Source organism: Odocoileus virginianus, chromosome 19 (assembly GCF_023699985.2).
Source record: "Odocoileus virginianus isolate 20LAN1187 ecotype Illinois chromosome 19, Ovbor_1.2, whole genome shotgun sequence".
NCBI lineage: Eukaryota > Metazoa > Chordata > Mammalia > Artiodactyla > Cervidae > Odocoileus > Odocoileus virginianus.
This window is the reverse complement of record NC_069692.1, coordinates 19,616,492-19,640,905: the sequence shown is the minus strand read 5'-3', so window position 1 is coordinate 19,640,905 and position 24,414 is coordinate 19,616,492. Positions and strand designations below refer to the sequence as shown.

Genomic DNA, 24,414 nt, shown 5'->3' with positions numbered 1-24,414 from the left:
AAAAACAAAAATTTCAAAAGACTTTGTGCTATAAAACTCAGTGTCATGTGGCAGAAAGTGCTCAGACTTTGGAAACTTACAGATTGGCTGACTCTGCCTACTACTTAGCATGTGACCATGAATGAATTACTGAGCTTTTCTGGACAATAATTTTCTCATATATAAAATAGATAAGATCCTCTGTCTCATGGATATGTTCTGAAACTTGAGCTGAATCGATTTCTAAAGCTCCTATATTCTAGTAGGCACTCAATAATTGGCTCCTGTTTTAATCCATCAGGGCTGCTATCACAGAAATACTGTAAACTGGTTGGGCTAGAATCAACAAACACTTATTCGCACAGTACTGAAGGTTGTGAAGTCCAAGATCATGGCGTGGGCAGATTCAGTGTTTGCTGAGAGCTTCTATAAATCTCAGTGGCAGAAAGGGCAGGGCAGCTTTCTCAAGGCTGCTTTCATATAGGCCCTAATCCAACTGGGAGGGCTCTGCTCTCATGACCTAATCACCTCCTGAAGGCCCCACCTCCTAATACCATCACCTTTAGGCTTAGGTTGTAACATCTGAATTTGGGGAGGATATAAACATTCAGAACTTAGCAGTCCTCTCCTGTCCCTTCCTAAAATCAAACTGAAAGTTATTAATTCCTAAATGTGGAGTGCTTTCCACAATCGGCTCAGTAAATCATTGTTCAAAGGTCTTTCTCAAATATCTTAAATGCATGCCTGGTGGAAATGATGATGTTTGTGATAGAACCATTAGCTGGCTATAGTCTCCCTAAAATGTAAATCCATTACTAAGTTCAGCATAAGGAAAGATAAAGGTATATTAATTACTTCAGAATTTCACTGGACATGTTATCTTCATTGTTGTAGTTTCCATTACTATCAAGATTTAATTTTGGACCAGGGACAAAAGTTTTAGCCGTCATGTTGAGTCTACAGTTACTATACACTTTATGCAATTTTAAAAGACTTTAAAATGACAATAATAATTACTACTATTCCAAAAGTTTTTTTTTAATTAACTGCTTCTGAAAGATAAAAATTGGAAAAAAAAAACTTTCCAGTGAGATGAATTGCTGATGGCACTAGCTTGCTCCTCCTCTGATCTCAAAGTTCTATATTTCTTTGAAATTTTCTTTATGTGAAGACATATCTGGCTAATATTATTTAAAGGTGATAGCACAGAAGTGATAGCATTAGCCAAGTAATTCTCATAAAGACACCATAACCCTGCTTGGACAAGTACAGTAAGGGATGTAAAATCAATTAATAAAGGTGCTTTGCACTATCATTAGTTTATAGCACTTTAGTAGGGTGAGTTGCTGCAGCCCAGTTAGCTAATCTGAGCTACAGTGGTTACTAGATATGATCAGCATTTTAGATGAGCTATTACTATTATTGCCCACTTGAAAAAATCAAATTATCAATGCATATGATGTTTAAGCAGCATTGGATGCTAGAGGGATAACACTGTATCATTCATCACAAAGCACAGCAAACTTCAGCTAGAGGTAAAATTAGATGGCCGAGGCCTAAATTACCAGTGGAACTAGTTAGCTGCATAGCTAAGTAACTGATTTCCTTTAGTTGGATTTCCAGGCTTCCCTGATAGCTCAGTTGGTATAGAATCCACCTGCAATGCGGGAGACCCCGGTTGGATTTCTGGGTTGGGAAGATCCACTGGAGAAGGGATAGGCCACCCACTCCAGGATTCTTGGGCTTCCCTTTGGTTCAGCTGGTAAAGAATCCACCTGCGATGCAGGAGACCTGGGTTCAATCCCTGGGTTGGGAAGATCCCCTGGAGAAGAGAGAGACTATCCTTTCCAGTATTCTGGCCTGGAGAATTCCATGGACTGTATAATCCATGAACTACAGTCCATGGGATCGCAAAGAGTTGGACAAGACTCAGCGATTTCAGATATGTAAGTGTTTGAATTTAAAATTTTGAAAGTATTTCAAAATGGATTTCAAATATGTAATTTTAGAGTTGGATCTTAAGAAGATTATAAAATAATTGAGTCAAATTTTGGTGTTCTTGCAGTTTTTCATCTGCCAGTTCCTTTGTTCCTCTTTGTTTACTTAGCTTGTCTGTATTCCATCATTGAGTACTCCTCACTGAATTGTCAGTTATCACTGCAACACTTCTGCTCCATCATACCCCATCTGCTGTACTCCTGCCTGTAATTGAAATTTCTCTCCTAGCATTTTGTTTTGTGTGTAATATATAGATTTAGCATTAGAAAGTTAGTGTTCTATAATGTTCAACATAGGGGACATTATCCTACTCAGGTCACCCTAGTATATCTATGAAAATCTGTGAATCCCTTAAAACTGTATAAAAATTTTGAGTGGACATGCATGTATGTATCTTTGGGGGGGAGAGCAGGCAGTGCTTTTATCAGATTCTCAGAGTCTGTTTCCCACAAAGTTAAGTGCTACTGTCTATTAGAACTGATTGGAGCCTTGCTTCCCAGGAAACAAGGGAATGTTTTCCAAGATAATGATACTGCCTTTGTTGTTATCCATTTGTACCTCCAATCATTCTCACTAATCTTCCACTAACAACTTCATCATTTTCTTGATATCCAGTTGTCATTTAAAACCATCAGTCAAAAGACCCACAAAGTACTTCTCATCAATGACAAAGCAGATCACAACTAGATCACCACCCTAAGAAAACCTGCTCACCTTACTGACCACAAAATGAAGGGAAGGATTGCTATTTCCCAGTGAAGTTAAGCAGCAGAAATAGTCTACTCTTTCATTAGTTCAAAACAGAACAGATCTTTTTCTGAGTGTTCATTTTGCAAAGCTATTTTCATTTTCTTTCTCTCTCTCTTTTTTTTTTTTTTTTTTGCCAATCATGCAAAACTGCTGCTACTAAAATAAATAGTTTGTTATAATTTGAGGGTGTGTGTGTGTTCCCCTCTCTCTCAAGAGGAGAACTTTAGTAATTTAGGCTGCCATTGAGATCTACCTTTCACAGTCTTACATGGAATGGTAATATAGCATTTCATCATCTTCTCTTTTAACTCTGATATACTGTTCCAGTTATACAAATACTTTTTTCATCCAGCTCAGCCCTAATTGTAAATTAGGGAAGGAAATAAAAATCCCAAATGATTAGCCTCAATATCCAATCACTGTCTCAGCCTTCTTTTTATGTATTAATTGAATCTCCCAAACTTACCTTCAGTGGAGTTATAAAAAAGTTTTAAGGCTTTGATCTTTTGTCTAAGTTGCACATGCTTGAAAGCCATTTTCAGGATCAAGCTAAGTTATAGATTCCTTGAAAAAAACAAATTTGCTGAATCACTACTTTCAAGTTGTTGATACAATTGGCTGATTGAATGTTTCACTTTTCAGTTTTTTGATGTGCACATATATAGTCCAAGACAAACACTAAGTTTTCTTTTCTTTATGATGAATAAATAATGCTTAATTTATAAAATAAACTTTCTTCAGAAATTTCTAAACTATGTTCCTGTATCCCCATATTCCCTAATAAATATTCTGCACACAATACTTATACTAGTGATAAACCTATTCCTTCTTAACCAGGTTACCCTGTTGAGTTCAAAGTTGAAAAAGTCTAGAGATCACTTTTTGTTACCCTACTGATGTTGATACTAGAGTATTTTCAACCTGTTTGTATTTGGTTTTGGCTTTAAATGTGTAAGTTCCTTAGAGAACTTATTCATTTTCTTCACAGCATTCATTAATATCTCTCACCATTAGTTATTTGTTTACTGTCCAACTCCTCCATTATATTTTAAAACTCTACAAGGATAGAGATTATGTCCATAAGGTTACTTGGCTGTTTCCAGTATCTTATACAGGGCCCAGCACATGGTAGACACTCAATAACAAGCTGTTGGACAAATAAATGAATACTTTGAAACAGGACAAAAATGGATGGCTACAGTTTAGACTGCTGTTCTTGACTGGGTGCACATAGCTTTAGGAATCTACAGCACCCATAGAAACTCTGAAAGCTGAATAATGGTCAATCCCACAAAAAAGTAGCTAAAAAGCTAAAAATAGAAACTCCCAAGTTCACATTGATTTTCTCTGGTTTGTGATCGCAAAAGGAAGATTTGTATTGAAGTCAATGATACCTGCTCCCCTATTTATTCATTTTCCACCTTCCACTTCTAATGAGCTGAAATAGTAAGCACCTGGCTGATTGTAGCCCCAACAGACGGTTCACTACTGACCTGTTATTTGTTTTCAACATACTCCATCAGTTTCACAGTTCACATTGTGTCACATGTGAGTGTTTTAAGGATAAATAACTTTTTACATGTGCTACACATGCAGCTGTTCAATTCAAATCACTAACAGGAGCAGGCCGAAGTAAGTGATAAGTAAGTAGACAAACTCAGAACTCTATCATATGAACAGTTCACCAGTGAAAAAACTGCAAAGTTGCTCAGGAATGGGGATATTTCCCTTTATAGGTTCCTTATCCACATAGGCAGTAGTAATGGGGTTGTGAGTTTGAGTGGGAATAGGACCCAGTGTAAGAGACAAGCTCAACTCTTCCTCCCTTGAGATTGCAGATAATCAACAGATTTAATCCCTCAAACAAAGGCAGACAAATTGGTTAAACCAGGTTGGTGAATTATTGCAGATCTAGCTGCTTCTGTTGGCAAGCAATCACTGAAGGGTTTTTTCAAAGTTTATTTATAGAAAGAGATAACAACACTATTGAAAACAAAAAGGTAAAAATCTTCTCTGTTATGATTACAAAAGACAGTGAAACAGATATCTTACTAAGAAAAATAACAATTATACTTATGACTGCTATATAGAATCCTCATAGGTTAGATTGACCAGCATTGTTTAGCTCTTTAAATCCATTCAATTTGTCCTCAAACATTGTAGAAATAGATGTATATAATTCTTTAAATGTATAAAGTGGAAAATGAGAGTTGAAAACAAGAATAAAATTGAAACATAAACATTTGTGTGCTGATAGACCACTGTCCATTTCTATCAAATGTAAACTGATTATGTAGCAACTCAATGCTTTAGGAGAAATGTAGAGAGAACTTGGATCAGTTATACTTACAATTCTATTCTCAGGTATAATTTATCTAAAATAGTCTCAGTTGCCTGGCAATTGACCAAAGTTACTTTTCATTTGTTTATATATTCTTTCCTTTCTTGGTTAAAAGGCATATTAAACTGTGCCTATGCTATATTCATAATAAATACTTATTAAGTGTCTTCTATGTCTCTAGCATAGGTGCTGGAGAAACAAAAGTGAACAAAACAGAAAAAGAAATCCATCCCTCGTGAGGCTTACACTCTAATGGAGAAGGCCAATAATTACAGAAAATATATGTTTTATAATGTATTAGAAGGTATTAAGAAGGTTGTAAAGAATAAAGAAGCAGAGAAGGAGATAGAAAGTTCCAGAGTTGGTAAGGCAAGTTGGTCATTCAAGGGCTTGCTGAGAAGATAAGACATTTGAACAAAGATTTTGAAAAGGTGAGGGAGAGGAGCCTGTGGATATGGGAGGAAAGAGGGATCCAGTTACAAAGGCTTGAAGAGGGAGACTTCCCTGGCAGCTTAGTGGTTAAGACTTCGCCTTGCAGTGCATGTAGTCTGATCCTTGCTCGGGGAACTAAGATCCCACATGATTTGTGGTCAAAAAACCAAAACATAAAACAGAAGCAATAAAGATTAAACAAAATAATAAAGTTGAATAGAGAGCATCCAGAATAGCAAAGAGTAGCATTTGGAGTAAAGGGAATAAGGAGGAGGGCAGTAAGAGATGAATTAGAGAAATGACTGGGGGCCATATCTGAGGGCCTTATAGATCATTGTAAGGACTTTGACTTTAAATGAGAAGTTATTGAAAGGTTTTGAATAGTAGAGTGATGTATATGTTCATTTACATTTTTTTAGACCACTTCATTGCTTTTTCACGTTCTTTTTAAAAGCTTTTATTGGAGTATAGTTGATTTACAAAGTTGTGTTACCTGATCTGAGTTTTTAAAGGGTCAGTTTGTTTCTGTGTTGAGAGTAGATTGGAAGAGAGTTGGTAGTCATTACAGTGATTTAGGCAAGATGATGGTGGCTCTGGTGGGTCCAGTAGCAGCAGAGTAAGTCAGAAGTAGTCAAGTTCTGGATGTATTTAAAAACCACAACCAACAGAAGTTGCTGACTTAGAAAAGTTGCCAACTCTAAAATTCAAATTTTTTCCTTTTTTTCAATTTCCATTGCAGCTGCACTAAGCATGCAGGTATAGATTCAGGAAGTCAAATTATTTGGCTATAGAACCTATATTTTTAAATAGGTAAATGTTCCAGAAAAACTACATAATATTTCTCTATATTTTGTACTATCACTATTTTTCCTAAAATATTCCATAAAATGGGATAAAAGATAAAGCACAGTTTGTATTTTTCTCTTACTAAGTATGTGATAAATATTATTTTTAATGAGGTGTGGCTTAAACATTTATGTTGAGCTTCATGGTTCTGTCTTGGTGTTTACCTAACAATAGCATAATATGTCCATCTTGGAAAATGCAAAAGATCAAACATTTGGCTTCAAAGACAGTAAAGGACAAACAGGAAAAGAATAATCATTGACATTTTTCAACTTTTGAACTCTGTCACTCTCTCTTACTTAGTGTGTTTCCACACTTTACTTTCATGCTTAGTTTAAAACTACTAGAACTTGCTTTAGTAAACAAGAGATGATAAAAGCATTTTCTTTGGATTATGAAGTAAACCAAAAATTTAAACTCCACTTAAGAAAATAATATTGCAGGAGATACAAGAAAAACAAAACACTTATGAGTTACAATTTCAATGAATGATAGAATGCTAGCAAGAGAGGTGTCTGATGACTTCCTAGTTTGGGTACTAGGAAGATCTGAGAGAGAATTTTATGTGAGCAACTAAAGGAAGAGAAAAAATAAAATCTCCAGGTCAGTGTTTCCCAGACTTGCTTAGGATGTTCATAGTTGTCCTTTGATAAAAGGATTTTTTATTTAATTAAATAGGAAACTTTGGGTCAGAGTAAGTAGGCATATCCCCCCAAATCCCTCGTCCCAGCCAAGGTCTCTGATTTCTCAGCCTTTACCCTAGAGCGGTACAGACACATGGAGATATCATTTATAAAACGCACCTGCTAAGTGCTTTGTTCATTTGAATATAGGGTTGTATGTGTTTCTTAAGGGTTCTTTATAAATTCTGCTACACATATGAATTAAAACTATTTTCTAACACTCTATATCTTGTCTTCTCAAACCTCTCTCCATTGTTATTCCCTAGGGTATTAGAGAAAAATAATGTCCCATTTAGGTTAGAATGACAAGTTCAAGGAAACAATTTTATGGGTAAATCAGGAAAAGATGGTTCTTTTGTTGCTAAACTGGAAGTTTCCATAAATGCCAACTTCAAAAATGAAGTCTCATTTTCCATAAAGGCCACATGAGATTGAAGCTGCAGTTTCATTTGAATGCTGTAGTTTGGCACTGGGGGAGATATTTGCTGGTTTCACTTCATCTTTAGGATGTTTAGTCAGATTTGACTCCCAGGATAAAACATAGACCATCAGTTGTCAATGCAGGAGATGTAAGAGGCGCAGGTTCAATCCCTGGGTGGGGAAGACCCCTGGGTGAGGAAGAAGGGATCTTCTTCACTATTTTTGCCAGGAGAATCCCATGGACAGAGAAGCCTGAAGGGCTGCAGTCCATAGCATCACAAAGAGTGGAAGAGTCAGACACGACTGCAGCGACTTAGCACACACGCAGGCTTGCAAGCAAAACATAAGAATCAGGGAAGGCAGAGATGAAATTCTGTCTCCACCATCTAACAGTTGAATGTTGAATGAAACTAGCTAAGTAACTGAATTCCTCAGTTCTCTTACCTGTAAACAGAGCTAATAATATCGACCTCCTAGGGTTGCTATGAGAATATGCTGTTGTTCACTCGCTCAGTTGTGTCTGATTCTTTGCAACCCCGTGGACTGCAGCACGCCAGGCTTCCCTGTCCTTCACCATCTCCCAGAGCTTGCTCAAACTAATGTCCATTGAGTCAGTGATGCCATCCAACCATTTCATCCTCTGTTGTCCCCTTCTCCTCCTGCCTTTAATTTTTCCAAGCATCAGGGTCTTTTCTAATGAGTCAGCTCTTCGCATCAAGTGGCCAAAGTATTGAAGCTTTAGCTTCAGCATCAGTCTTTCCAATGAATATTCAGGACTGATTTCCTTTAGGACTGATCTCCTTGCAGTCCAAGGGACTCTCAAGAGTCTTCTCCAACACCACAATTCAAAAGCATCAATTCTTTGATGCTCAGCCTTCTTACCAAATCTGAAGAGCACCTAATTTAGCACCTGGCAGCTGTAGTTGATGAATAGCTACTATTAGTGAAAGAAATAGAGTCAGATTCTATCCTAGTATTTTTGACATGTGGATCAGACACAGGTACTTATTATTTATTTCTATTTTGTAATCCACTCTCAAAGTACTGGGTCCAAAATTGTGATGAGGCATTGATTTAAAGTCCACTAAGCAGCCCAGAGGCAAGAGACTGACCTTTCAGTGACTGTACCTTCCTGAGCTCTAGAGTTCATATCTCTAGGCTGAACCCAATCTTTTTTTTATGGTTATTTTGAATACTTAAAAAAGTTATTTGTAAATTTTGCAAAAAATTTCCATTAAAAAGAGATTTGTAATACAGTAGGGAAGCTCTTTATTCATAGGCTTTTTTTTTTTAATAAGTCAGGAACAAAGCTTGTGACATCCTAGAAAAATATTGTTCAACATCCCCACCTACTGGTAACTCTAAATAATATTATTCAATTAGTGAAAACTGAAAATTCTTACTTTTAAAGATATAAAGTACTGCTACTAATAATAAGGCTTAACATATACTGAGCACTCTAAGGACTTGGAGAACCTATCAAGAATTTTATGAAAGGGTAAATGACAGAATAATAAACTATGTTTTGGATTGAGTCAATATAACCTAAGGAAGAAATAATAATTTTCAACATTATCATTAGGCAAGAGGACAAATCACTGACTCAATCCAAAGCAGGATTTTGGGTCCACATCATCTTAGGTGTACAAGATCACACAGCCTCATTTATGACACAGAGGTCATTTATAACCTCTCAGCCTCCAGTTTTTTTCCCCAGGTGTACCCATTCTGTACTGTGACATTTATTTTCTCATACAGATTAAAAACAAAGAAAGGAAAAAAGTTTCTGGATAGACACTTTCAAAAAGACTTTTAAAATTTTTTATCAGAGACAAGTCTTCAAGCCAATACTTTCACTTGATAGGGTTGAACTTGTGAGAGAAAAAGATTTAAAGATGAAGTCCCAAAGTCAAGAGAACATGAAGTATTTGCCTTTTAAAGTTGATTTGAAAAAAACATATGATGATAATCCATCCTGATTAGAATAATCAAGGGGAAATGGGAGATAGGGAAAGAGATTGTGATGCAGATAATGAGACCCTGTAACTTGGCCTGAGCTGGTGCTGTAAGGGGGATGATACATTTTGGAATTTGGGAAGAGAGGGAGTGTATTTTACAAGTGAGAGGAATGTAAGTAATCTGTGGTCTACTGTGGTCTACACTACAGAACGGACTGTAGCACTTGTCATGCATTTTTTGGCACTCTTGCCACCAAGAGATGGTATGTGAGATCCATGGCCCCTCTCCTTGAATCTTGGCTGGTTCTAGAATTTCTTTGATCGATACATCACAGAAGTGACATGATGCAAATTTCCAGGCCCAAGTGTTTAGAAATGGGCACTTCTTGATTCTTGGAATAGTCTGGGAGCTCTGAGGCTCCATATAAGAATCCCACACTGATATTACCCTATATGTATAATTGTTCTTTTCATGGTGATTCTATGGTTAGATACAAGCACCAGATTTCTTAACAAAATGTTTTAGTGTATCTGTTGAATATCTATTTTGAAATGCATGTTGCTTATTGTTGATTATCTTTCTTTAGTTCACTCTTTATATTGGAGCCAGTGCATTATATTGATTAAATATGAATTTCTCTAGTAAAGTGAGCATTACAAAATATTTCTTATAACAATGGGATGTGGAGGTGTGGGTTTATAGGGCTGAGAACCACTAGTACAAGTGTGTGCGACCCAGACCCTTTGCTGGTAGGAGGTCTAGCAAGCTTGCTATTGTACTGATAAGACTGTGAACCTTTAAATCAAGCCAGGCTGGATTCGCTCCTGATTCCTCATTTACTAACCATGAGACCTCAGGCAAGTGACTTAAATTTTTTGAATCTCAGTTTTTTCATCTGTGAAAAACTCATGTTTTCATCTATCTCATCGAATCAGTGAGGATAAAACCATATAACAAAGTACTTAACATAGCGGTCACCCCATTCGTGCTTGGTATGCATGTGTGTGTGTGCTAAGTTGCTTCAGTTGTGTCCAACTCTTTGCGACTCTATGGACTGTAGACCCCCCAGGGTCCTCAGTCCATGGGATTCTCTAGGCAAGGATACTGGAGTGGGTTCCCGTGTCCTCCTCCGGGGATCTTCCCAACCCAGGGATTGAATCCAGCTCTCCTGTGTCTTCTGCATCGCAGGTAGATTCTTCACCACTGAGCCACAAAGGAAGCCCTGGTATGCAATGCAGTATTATTAAAACTCCCAAAGTTTATTAATCCCTATAATGAATACTGAATACCAATTATAAGCAAAGTGCTATATACTGTTAATGATATAGATATTGATAAATGTTTTGTACTTTTCCTTTCATTCCAGAGGAACTTGTATCTCCATTCTGGCTTAAAGGATTCAATGTGCTATCCTTCCACTGTGTTTTTTTTTTCCAAGTACAAACAATTCTACCCCTTTCAGTTTATCCTAGTTATTTCTTCTAGGTCTTTAATTTCCATTCAAATATATCAAAATCTTAGTTTGGGGATTTCTTTTTAAGTTCCTTTTCTCTCATCTTCCATAGTCATTAGCATCTCTTATTTTCCTGCTGGACATCAGGACTGCACACGGGTGAATGTGAGGTTCAGCTCTCTATGTCATCAGCCTGTCATTCTGAAGAGGTCATTCTGTTGGGTGAGGCCAGGCAGCCTGCTTCCTCAGCAAGCCTGGGTGTGTCCTCTTAATGCAAGAATCAAAGTGTATCCCTGAGAAGGAGGGAGGCTTGCTCCCTACAAAAGGGTAGGGTTTTTCCCAAAGCTACCCCTACAGAAAGGGCTTCATGCCTGCTGCTCATAGAATGAAGCAGTGAAAACATCATATCCTTCCATTCCCTGGCACAATGAATCTGAAAACATCAGAATGTCATGAATTTGAAAAAAATGACTTCACAATCTTAACTTTTAAGTTAAACTCAGGATTACATTATCCATGACATGTATTCATATTCCTACAAATTTTCATTTTCTAGCTTAAAAATTTGGGCTCATTCCCATCAAAGTGGATGATAAAATAATTGAAAGTCTAACATATGCTTGCTGTTGGCACCATGGAATTACTTTTTCACTCTATAGGCTTGTAATTATCAGCATACCGGAACAGGGTCAAAACAGAAATCATCCTTACCATGACCCTGACTCTACTCAAGTCCATCTTTTTACCTTAATCACTTCCTGTCTCAAATATTGGTATTTCTTTTTTTATTTATGGTCTTCTTTGATCCTTTTATTTCTAACTAAGTGAATGCTGAAGGCAGCTGGTAATTCATAGATTATTTAATGGAAACTCTTTATAGGAGAATTTTCCATTAGTTTAATTCTCCTTATGTGATCCTCCACCAAGTCATATAATGACCTTGACGATTTGCCTAGAATCTCTGGAGGGACCAATTGACTTTTATGTCTCCTATGTCTGCCTTTAAAATTAACTCATGGTTAGAAACAGATAATCAACCACCTTTTTAATAGTTACAGTAGCTATGCTGTGAGGGTGAAGTGGCTATTTATTCTGTTAGTAAAAGTGAAGCTTATTTCACATTTACTCTAAGTTTCTGACTAGGTTTAATATGCACTTTGGTTTTACATCGGATTTTATGTTGCCTTACTCATTAATGAATTAAGTTCCTAGAGATGTGAGCAAACAGAAATTACAGATAGATCAACCTAAGATGTGTAATGGTATGTAATTATTTGTTTTCAATGTTAGTGTAAATGTTACTGTAGTGTACTTTACTACTGTGCCATTTAATTTTTTAAGTTGTATTATTTTCAAAGTGGTAGATTTTCTAATTTACTTTTATGCATACAACTGATGTTGAAAGACGTATTGCTAAAATTCAACATAGTTGACTTATCATGTAAATGGATACACATTTTTAGTACTACAGAATTTAGGAAAATGATCCATAAGTCTTTGTATTTGAAATATTAATCACCTGACATTTTTAGCTGTTTTGATTTTATAAAGTTAATATCAAAGCCACTTTTTTGCTTCTCTTTCTGTTACTAACTCCTCCTCTCCTTCACCTTTATTTTTTTTAACCTGAAATGCATAATTCTTTTTTTGTTTGCCAACATGATTAGCAGTTTTCATCCAAGGATAAACATGGGTTCTATCACCTTTATATATATCTTGCATTTTTAACATTGTAGTTTCTATTTCTTTATTTTATGTAGAATAGTAAAAATTCTCTTGAAATTTCACTTCACATCATCTGTGCACGTGTGCTAGGTTGCTTCAATCATGTCTGACTCTGCAATCCCATGGACTGTAGCCCACCAAGCTCCTCTGTCCATGGGATTCTCCAGGCAAAAATTCTAGAGTGGGTTTCCATTTTCTCCTCTAGGGGATCTTCTTGACCCAGGGATCAAACCTGTGTCTCTTACATATCCTGCATTGGCAGGTGGGTTGTTTACCGTTAGTGCCACCTGGGAAACCCTCACATCATCTATATATGGCTTATCAAAAAGATAATATATGTTACATGCTTTCTGATACAATAATTTTTTCCATTTTTAATTTAAGTATTGAAATATTAAATATTAAATATTTGTTTTCAATGTTGTGTTGGTTTTTGCCATACAACAAAGTAAATCAACTGCAATTAGGCATACAGCTCCTCCCTCCTTAGCTTCCTTCCTCTCCCCTCATCCCATTCCTCCAGGTCATCACAGAGAGTCAGACTGGGCTTCCTGTGCTACACAGAAACATCTCACCAGCCTTCCAGCTTTCCATCTTACATCTGATAATGTGTATATATATATATGTGCATATATATATAATGTACATATATATGTATATATAGATGCTACTTTCTCCATTCGTTCCACTCTCTCCCCTCTGACTGTGTCCACAAGTCCACTGTCTACATGTGTCTCCATTCTTTCCCTGCAACTAGATTGATCAGTACCACTTTGTAGATTTCATATATATGTGTTAGTATACTATATTTGTTTTTCTCTTTCTGATTTACTTCACCCTTTATAACAAGCTCTAGGTTCATCCACCTCATTAGAACTAACTCACATTCACTCTTTTTTATGGCTGAGTAAAGTTCTATTGTCTATATGTACCATATCGTCTTTATCCATTAATCTGTTGATGGACATCTTGGTTGCTTCCATGTCCTGGCTATTGTAAACAATGCTGTTATGAACATTGAGGTACATGTGTCTTCTTTGATTATGGTTTTCTCAGGGTATATGCCTAGTGGTAGGGTTGCTGGGTCGTATGGTTGACTTATTCCTAGGTTTTTTTTTCAAGGAATCTCCATACTCTTTTCCATAATGGATGTATCAGTTTACATTCCCACCAACAGTGTAGGAGGGTTCCCTTTCCTCCACATCCTCTCCAGCATTTTTTGTTTGTAGGTTTTTTTGATGATGGCCTTTCTGACTGGTGTGAGATGATACATCATTGTAGTTTTGATTTGCATTTCTCTAATAATTAGTGATGTTGATTATCTTTTTATATGTTTATTAGTCATCTGTATGTCTTCTTCGGAGAAATGTCTGTTTAGGTCTTCTGCCCATTTTGTGATTGGGCTGTTTATTTTCCTAATATTGAGCTGTATGAACTGCTTATATATTCTAGAGATTAATCCTTTATCAGTTGTTTCATTTGCAATTATTTTCTCGCTTTCTGAGGGCTGTCTTTTAATTGTGCTTATTATTTCCTTGACTTCCTCCATTTGCATTCCAGTTCCCTCTAATGAAAAAGACATCTTTTTTGGGTGTTAGTTCTAGAAGGTATTGTAAGTCTTCATAGAACCTTTCAACTTCAGCTTCTTCAGTGTTACTGGTCAGGGCATAGACTTGGATTACTGTGACATTGAATGGTTTGCCTTGGAAACAAACAGAGATCATTCTGTCGTTTTTGAGATTGCATCCAAGTACTGCATTTCAGACTCTTTTGTTGACCATGATAGCTACTCCACTTCTTCTAAAGGATTCCTGCCCACAGTAGTAGATATAATGGTTATCTGAGTTAAATTCACCCATTCCAGTCCATTTTAGTTCATGGATTCCTAAGATGTCGACATTCACTCTTGCCATCTCCTGTTTGACCACTTCCAATTTGCCTTGATTTGTGGACCTAACATTCCAGGTTCCTATGCAATACTGCTCTTTACAGCATCGGACTTTACTTCCATCACCAGTCACATCCACAGCTGGGTGTTGTTTTTGCTTTGGCTCCATCTCTTCATTCTTTCTGGAGTTATTTCTCCACTGATCTCCAGTAGCATATTGGGCACCTACTGCCCTGGGGAGTTCCTCTTTCAGTGTCCTATCTTTTTGCCTTTTCATACTCTTCATGGGATTCTCAAGGCAAGAATACTAAAGTGGTTTCCCTTTCCCTTCTCCAGTGGACATTTTGTCAGAACTCTCCACCATGACCAGTTCCATCTTGAGTGGCCCTACAGGGCATGGCTCATAGTTTTATTGAGTTAGACAAAGCTATGGTCCATGTGATCAGATTGGTTAGTTTTCTGTGATTGTGGTTTTCAGTCTGTCTGCTCTCTGATGGATAAGGATAAGAGGCTTATGGAAGCTTCCTGATGGGAGAGACTGACTGAGGGTGAAACTGGGCCTTGTTCTGATGGGAGAGGCGAGGCTGTGCTCAGTAAATCTTTAATCCAATTTTCTGTTGATGGGTGGAGCTGTATTTCCTCCCTGTTATTTACCTGGGGCCAAACTATGGTGGAGGTGTTGAAGATAACGGTGACCTTCTTCAAAAGATCCCATGCCTGCACTGCTACACTCACTGCCCCCAACCCTGCAGCAGACCACCACCCACCCACACCTCCGCTGCAGACTTCTGGACACTCCTGGGCAAGTCTGGGTCAGTCTCTTGTGGGATCACTGCTCCTTTCTCCTGAGTCCTGGTGCACACAAGTTTCTGTTTGTGCCCTCCAAGAGTCTATTTTCCCAGTCCTGTGTAAGTTCTGGCAGCTCCATGGTGGGATTAATGGCAACCTCCTCCAAGAGGGCTTGTGCCATACCCAAGTCTGCTGTACCCAAAGCCCCTGCACCTGCGGCAGCCCACTGCTGACCCATAACTCCACAGCAGATGCTCAAATGTCGTTCTGTCTCTGTGGGGTCTCTGGGTCCTGGTGCACGGAAGGTTTGTTTGAGTTCTATGAGCATCTCTGGTGGGAATGGAGTTTGATTCTAAACACAAATTTGCCCCTCCTGTCATCTTACTGGGGCTTCTCCTTAGCCCTTGGACATGGGGTATCTCCTCAAATTTGCTCCATCACTGCACAGCCTCCACTCCAGTGCTTACCATCTTGCTGGGGCTTCTCTGACCTTGGACGTGGGGTGAACAACAGTGGGATGAACAACAGTACATGAGCCGTGAACTTCCAGATGTTCAAGCTGGATTTAGTAAAGGCAGAAGAACCAGAGATCAAATTGCCAACATCCTCTGGATCATTGAAAAAGCAAGAGAATTCCAGAAAAACATCTATTTCTGCTTTATTGACTACATCAAAGCCTTTGACTGTGTGGATCACAACAAACTGTGGAAAATTCTTCAAGAGATGGGAATACCAGACCACCTGACCTGTCTCTTGAGAAATCTGTATGCAGGTCAGAAAGCAACAATTAGAACTGGACATGGAAAAACAGACTGGTCAAAATAAGGAAAGGAGTATGTCAAGGCTATATATTGTCACCCTGCTTATTTAACTTATATGCAGAGTACATCATAAGAAACACTGGGCTGGAGGAAGCACAAGCTGGAATCAAGATTGCCAGGAGAAATACAAATAACCTCAGATATGCAGATGACACCACCCTTATGGCAGAAAGTGAAGAAGAACAAAAGAGCCTCTTGATGAAAGTGAAAGAGGAGAGTGAAAAAGTTGGCTTAAAACTCAACATTCGGAAAACTAAGATCATGGCATCTGGTCTCATCACTTCATGGCAAATAGGTGGGGAAAAAATGGAAACCATGACAGACTTTATTTTGGGGGGCTTCAAAATCATTGCAGATAATGACTGCAGCCATGAAATTAAAAGATGCTTACTCCTTAGAAAGAAAGTTATGACCAGCCTAAACAGCATATTAAAAAGCAGAGACATTACTTTGCCAACAAAGGTCTATCTAGTCAAAGGTATGGTTTTTCCAGTAGTCATGTATGGATGTGAGAGTTGGACTATAAAGAAAGCTGATCATCAAAGAATTGATGCTTTTGAACTGTGGTGTTGGAGAAGACTCTTGAGAGTCCCTTGGACTGCAAGGAGATCCAACCAGTCCATCCTAAAGATTAGTCCTGGGTTTTCATTGGAAGGACTGATGCTGAAGCTGAAACTCCAATACTTTGGCCACCTGATGCGAAGAGCTGACTCATTTGAAAAAGACCCTGATGCTGGGAACGATTGAAGGCAGGAGGAGAAGGGGACGACAGAGGATGAGATGGTTGGATGGCATCACCGATTCAATGGACATGAGTTTGAGTAAACTCCGGGGGTTGGTGATGGACAGGGAGGCCTGGCATGCTGCAGTCTGTGGGGCTGCAAAGAGTCAGACACGACTGAGCGACTGAATTGAACTGATTGTTTCCTTTGCTGTGCAAAAGCTTTTAAGTTTAATTAGGTCCACTTGTTTATTTTTGTTTTTATTTCCACTACTCTAGGAGGTGGGTGACAGAGGATTGCTGTGATTTATGATGAGAAGCATACCGCTTGTGTTTTCCTCTAAGATCTTTATAGTGTCTGACATTACACTTAAGTCTTTAATCCATTTGAGTTTACTTTTGTGTGTGGTGTTTGGAAGTGTTCTAGTTTCATTCTTTTGCACATAGTTGTTCAGTTTTCCCAGCACCACTTATTGAAGAGGCTGTCTTGTCTCCACTGTATATTCTGGGCTCCTTTGTCACAGCGCCCATAAGTGTATCAGTTTATCTCTGGACTTTCTCTCTCATCCCGTTGGTCTCTATTTCTGGTTTTGTGCCAACACCATACTCTCCTGGTCGCTGTAACTTTGTAGTACAGTCTGAAGTCAGGAAGGTCAATTCCTTCAGCTCCATTATGTTTTTGTCAAGATTGCTTTGGCTATTTGGGGTCTTTTGTGTTTCCATGCAAATTGTGAAAATTTTGTTCTAACTCTGTGAAAAATATTATTGACAGTTTGATAGGGATTTCCTTGAATCTGTAGATTGCTTTGGGTAATATAGTGATTTTCACAATATTGATTCTTTCGGTCCAAGAACATTGTATATCTCGCCATGTGCTTGTGTCATCTTTGATTTCTTTCATCAATGTCTTACAGTTTTTCTGCATATAGGTCTTTTGTCTCTTTGGGTAGGTTTATTCCTAGGTATTTTATTCTTTTTATTTCAATGGTGAATGAATTGTCCCTTCTCTTTCTAATTTTTCACTGTTGTTGTATAGGAGTGCATGGGATTTCTGTGTATTAATTTTATATCCTGTGACTTCACTATTTTCATTGATTAACTAGTAATTTTCTGGTGGAATGTTTAGGATTTTCTATGTATAGTATCATGTCATCTGCTAATTGTGAGAGTTTTACTACTTCTTTTCCAATCTGGATTCCTTTTACTTCTTTTTCTTCTCTGATTGCCATGGCTAGGACTTCCAAAACTATGTTAAATAATAGTGGTGAGAGTGGAAACCTTGTTTTATTCCTGATTTTAGAGGAAATGCTTTCAGTTTTTCACCATCGAGAATAATGTTTGCTGTGAGTTTGTCTCATATGGCCTTTATTATGTTGAGGTAGGTTCCTTCTATGCCTACTTTCTGAAGAGTTTTTATCATAAATGGGCTTTGAATTTTGCAAAGGCTTTCTCTGCATCTTTTGAGATGATCATATAGTTTTTATCTTTCAGTTTGTTGATGGGGTTGATTTGCATATATTGAAGAATCCTTGTATTCCTGGGATAAATCCCACTTGATCATGGTGTATGATCCCTTTAATGTGTTGTTGGATTCTGTTTGCTAGAATTTTGTTGAGGATTTTTGCATCTATGTTCTTCAGGGATATTGGCCTGTAATTTTCTTTTTTGATGATATCTTTCTCCTGGTGACTCAGACAGTAAAGAATCTGTCTGCAATGCAGGAGACTCAGGTTCAATCCTTGGGTCAGGAACATTCTCTGGAGAAGGGAATGGCTACCCAGTCCAGTATTCTTGCCTGGCAGGCTACACTTCATGGGGTTGCAAAGAGTTGGACATGACTGAGCGACTAACACACTTGTCTGGTTGAGGTATCAGGGTGATGGTGGCCTTGTAGAATGAGTTTGGAGTTTTCATTCCTCTGCAACTTTCTGGAAGAGTTTGAGCAGGGTAGGTATTAGTTCTTCTCGAAACTTGGTAGAATTATCCTATGAAGCCATCTGGTCCTGGACTTTTCTTTGTTGGAAGATTTTTTATCAGTTTCGATTTAAGTGCTTATGATTGGCCTGTTCATGATTTCTGTTTCTTCCTTGTTCAGTTTTGGAAGGTTGTCCTTTTCTAAGAACTTGTCCATTTCTTCCAGGTTTTTATAATAATTATTAAATTATTTCATTCAAATGTAAATTATGTCTTATAATAATCAAGAAAAATACTCCACATGTAGTATTCTGTTCATTTAATATCATTCACTAGTTGACTATGGAAATGAAGAAATTATCCCATGACTTCATAAGGAGCTAGAGAAAGATCTAGCAACTTCTTGGTACTAATTTTTCTATTTTTCAAAGCAGAGAAGATGCAGGCAATGCCAGGCATTGGTAACAGTGTATAGTGATATACATGCTAACAGAGAGACTGATGGCTGTTCCCAACAGAGTGTCCCCAAGGGAAAGTATTGATTCCCCTCAGTCTCTTTTAGGGCATTCAGAGTCTCTTGTCTGCTTACTTCTGTCTGTGAGAAGACTCATCTGTTTACCCCAGTGTTTTGGATATAGCATTATCATTTTCTACATGTACCATGGTGTGAAAAAAACAGAAAAGCACTGTTGAGACTATTGAGAGATTGTGATCACCTTCTTATTCCTCAGCCTCCATATGTGTTATTATTATTATATTATTGTTTCCCATATGTGTTCCCTTCTCCTTTCTGCAACTCTCTCCTCCATATTGCCATTCTAAATGAGCCAATGTAAATCAAATCCAGTTGACAGATCCTTTGTTATGTCTCTAAGGTTTTAGACTGTGGCTTAGGCTAAGAGATATTTTCCTCCCTCATATCTTCACAAAGCAAATTTTCCTTGTCTTGATGTGAGAAATTTATGATACCATGTCGATAAATCTATTTCATGCAGTGATTCCCTGGTTATCTGCATATTTCACATGTACTTCAGATAATTCTGGTGCAGATGGCCCAACTTCAAGAAGTGCCATTTTAAACCTTACATTAGGTCTAACAACCTACCACTTCTTTTGACCTAATGTTTACTTACTTATTACGCTACCCCATCCTTATTTATCCTTTACTGGCACCCAAAAGCAATATGTCATGGAAAGAGTAACATTTACTCAGCTTCTCCAATTGATAGATTGTCCTGTAAAGATGATGTATTGGTCTCAAAAGCTTTCAAACAGAGTGAGGGATGAGGAATAAATATATTGTACACACAGTCTTAGAACCACAACTTGCAGTTCATAGGCATAGTATCTATTCCACTCAGTGACAAGTTACAAAATTAGTGGTTTAAGCAAAACTAATCTTGTTTAACTTGAGGAAATTACATGAGTTCTGAAAAGAGTTATTGATTTCAATATTACATTAAAAAGCAATGTGTTTCATCAAAAGTACTAGTGATTATTAGTCAAATGATTATATACAATGAAGTTATTGTAATCAATATATTCACATGTTAATTTTATAAAATACAAAAATGGAAAGGCTGAGAAAAAAATAAATGCTACAATCTTCAGTATTCATGGAACAGAAATTCTAAGTAAAGGAATCATTTAGCTTGTTTGTCATAATGGGCAATGATATACAGAAAGTATACTTAGTATACTAAGTATACCATTGAACTAAGTACACTATTGATTTTTTTTAATATAAGGACAAAATTATGATAAATCATGTATCCTATCTTAAATTTTAGACCATCTAATTTCTTCAAAATTGTCCATGACAGTATATATAACATGACATTTCTGGTTTTGCCCATTTCTCCCATGTAAGCACTGATATGACATGAAGTTGTTTACTGTCTTCATTTTTGGATTTTTTTGAATTAAAGTACAGTTGATTCCCAATATTGTGTTAGTTTCAGGTGTACAGCAAAGTGATTCAGAGAGATATATATGTATCTGAATACATATATTTTTCAAATTCTTTTCCATGTGTGTTATTGCGAGATATTGAATATACCTCCCTGTGATATACAGTAGGTCCTTGTTTATCCATTTTATATATAGTAGTTTGTAGTAGAATGTATATTAGTCTGTGTATATATATATATGTAGATATAGTAGTTTGTATCTGTTTACAGCTTGGGTTAATCCCAAGCTCCTAATTTCTCTCTCCTTCCCCCTTTTCCCTTTTGGTAATTATAAGTTTATTTTGTGTGTCTGTGAGTCTGTTTCTGTTTTGTAAATAAGCTCGTTTGTATCATTTTTTTTTTTAAGATTCCACATATATCATGATATTTATCTTTCTCTGCCCAACTTATTTCTCTTACTGTGATCATCTCTATGTCCATCCATGTTGCTGTAAATGGCATTATTTTATTCTTTTTTTATGGCTAGTGATATTCCACTACATATACATATGCACACACATACATACACACACCACATCTTCTTTATCCATTCATCTGTTGATGGGTGCTTAGGTTGTTTCTGTGTCTGGGCTATGAGTAAATAATGCTGCTATTAACATTGGGGTACATTATCTTTTTGAATTGATTTTCATCTTCTCTGGATATAGGCCCAGGAGTGAAATTACTGGATCATATGGTAACTCTATTATTAGTTTTTTAAGAAACCTCCATACTGTTCTCCATAGTGGCTTCACCAACTTACTTTCCCGCCAACAGTGTAAAAGGTTTCCCTTTTCTCCACACCCTCCCCAGTGTTTATTATTTGTCGACTTTTTGACAATGCCTATTCTGACTGATGTGAGGTGATACCTCATTGTAGTTTTGATTTGCATGTCTCCAATTATAATAGAAATTTTGAGCATCTTTTCATGTACCCATTGTCCATCTGTTTATCTTCTTCAGAGAAATGCCCATTTAGGTTTTCTGCCCATTTCTTGATTGGATTACTTGGTTTTCTTGTTATTGAGCTTTATGGGCTGTTTGTATATTTTGGAATTTGAGCCCCTGTCTTTCACATCGTTTGTGAGTTTTTTCTCCCATTCTGTAGGTTGTCTTTTTGTTTTGTTTATTGTTTATTTGGTTGTGCAAAAGCTTATAAGTTTGATTAGGTCCCATTTGTTTATTTTTGCTTTTATTTTTTTTGCCCGGGGGGACTGTATTATCCTCATCTTACATACTACACATTATATTTTGAAATTAAATGTTGACAAAATAACTTATATTTTTACATAATTTATTTATCTGAAATAATAGGCACTTCAGCCACAAGGCCACTAGGAAAATGTGTGGTAAGTATAATACTGTCACCAAAAGTTTTCAAATGAATAGAGTTTGTTTAGCTCTCAAACATGCTTAATTTATTCAGAAGGTTTAGTGTGCACACATGTTTTTCTGCATATATCCATAGAGTGTGTCTCTGTACAGACTCTTCACTTTAAAGAAGCAAGTGCAGAATTTGCTGGGTTAGAAGGAGATGTGCCTGTGAAAATTATATTCCACGTGTAGCCAGAAACTTTACAGAGCTGTTTTACTGTACTGGGCACTCCATGTTGTTTCTCTGGAAAATGGGATGCATATGTACATCTTTCTGTGTGTTTACCCACCAGTGTGAATTTCCTTAAAAAGTCAAGTAAAAAAATAAAATATGTATAGTTTGCATATGTAGACTTATAAGGTAATCGCTATTTTTCATTTGTGTATATTTGTGTATATTTTTGAATTTAATCTCTATTTGAACTCTTTGAAGTAAGTTTTATTACTCAAAATCTCCCTCACCTTTGAGTTCTATCCTTCCTCATCTTAAAAAAAAATACACACAAACCAAAACCCCACGAAAACCAAGCAATAAAAATTGGTCCACATATACTTGCCAAATTGCTTTTCCCACGAGCTGCTGCTACTTCTAACATGTCTAAAAGTTCAACCAACTTTTTTCAATATGCAGGGCTATAACTGATCCATCATTGAATCAGTGAGTTTTTGATGTGTAACAAACCACCCCAAACTTTACTGGCTTAAAGCCACAATTGTTTATTAGTGCACAAATTTATAGGTCAGCAATTTGGGTTGAGCTCAGCTGGGCTGGACTTCATTGAGACTCACCCATGAAGCTGCACTCAGCTGGCAAGTCAGCTGGAGACTAGTTTCCTCAGAATTGCTTCTTTTAGATCACTCACATGTCTAGCAGTTGGTTCTTGTTATTAATTAATTCTGGGTGTCACTGGAGTGATGGGTCTGACGTGTCTCCAGCAAGCTAGCTTGGGCTTGGCAACATGGTGGTGTTTCAAGGTTTCAGCATCATCAAGAGAAGTGGAGATTCAATATATATTAAGTGCTTTTCAAGACTCTGTTTGCATGTTTGCTAATAGAGATGTTCAGACTCAACATAGGAGGGGATTTCCCAAAGGCATGGATGGAGAGTACATGAATCATTAGGAGCTAATACTGTAAAAAATCTATCACCATCACCATGTATGCATCCTCAATATGTTCTTGAATTGCTCCTTTCTTTTCTGTTTTCACTGCCATTTTCCTAGTCCAGACCTTTGTTTTATCACCTGGAGTAGCAATCCTCATATCAGACAAAATGGACCTTAAAATAAAGAATATTACAAGAGATAAGGAAGGGCACTACATAATGATCAAGGGATCAATCCAAGAGGAAGATATAAGAATTGTAAATATTTATGCACCCAACATAGGAGCACCTCAATACATAAGACAAGCACTAACAGACATAAAATGAGAAATTGACAGTAACATGATAAAAGTAAGGGACTTTAACACCCCACTTACACCAATGGAGAGATCATCAAAACAGAAAGTTAATAAGGAACCACAAGTCTTAAATGACACATTAGATGAGATGGTCTCATTGATATCTCCAGGACATTTCATCCAAATGCAGAATAATACACCTTCATCTCAAGTGCACATGGAACATTCTCCAGGATAGACCACATCTTGTGTCACAAATCAAATCTCAGTAAATTTAAGAAAATTGAAATCATATCAAGCATCTTCCCTGACCACAATGCTATGAGACTAGATGTCAATTACAAGGAAAAAAACTGTAATAAACACAAATACATGGATATTAAACAACATGTTTCTAAATAACCAACAAGTTAATGAAGAAATCAAAAGGGCAATCAAAATATTTTTAGAAACAAACGACAATGAAAACATGACAACTCAAAACCTATGGGATATAGTGAAAGCAGTTCTAAGAGGGAAGTTTATAGCAATACAATCCTACTTCAAGAAACAAGAAACACATCAAATAGACAACCTAACTTCACACCTAAAACAACTGGAAAAAGAAGAAGAACAACAAAAAAAACCCAAAATTAGTAGAAGGAAAGAAACCATAAAGGTCTGAGCAGAGATAAAAAAGAAATGAAAGAAAAAATAACAAAGATTAATAAAACCAAAAGCTGGTTCTTTGAGAAGATAAACAAAATTGACAAACCTTTAGCCAGACTCATCAAGAAAAAAAGAGAGAAGAATCAAATCAACAAAATTAGAAATGAAAAAGGAGAGGTTACAACAGACAATGCAGAAACACAAAGGATTATAAGAGAGTATTATGAACAACTATATGGCAATAAAATTGATAACCTGGAAGAATGGACAGATTCTTAAAAAAGTTCAATTTTCCAAGACTGAACCAGGAAGAAATAGAA

At 37.0% G+C, this 24,414-nt stretch overlaps 1 protein-coding gene across 1 annotated transcript in view; it reads left to right on the top strand.

The window, feature by feature from the left end:
• The window catches only part of RFX6 (regulatory factor X6), a 118,218-nt gene that overhangs the window by 24,656 nt on the left and 69,148 nt on the right, over positions 1-24,414 (top strand). The gene's annotated exons all lie outside the window — the stretch shown is intronic.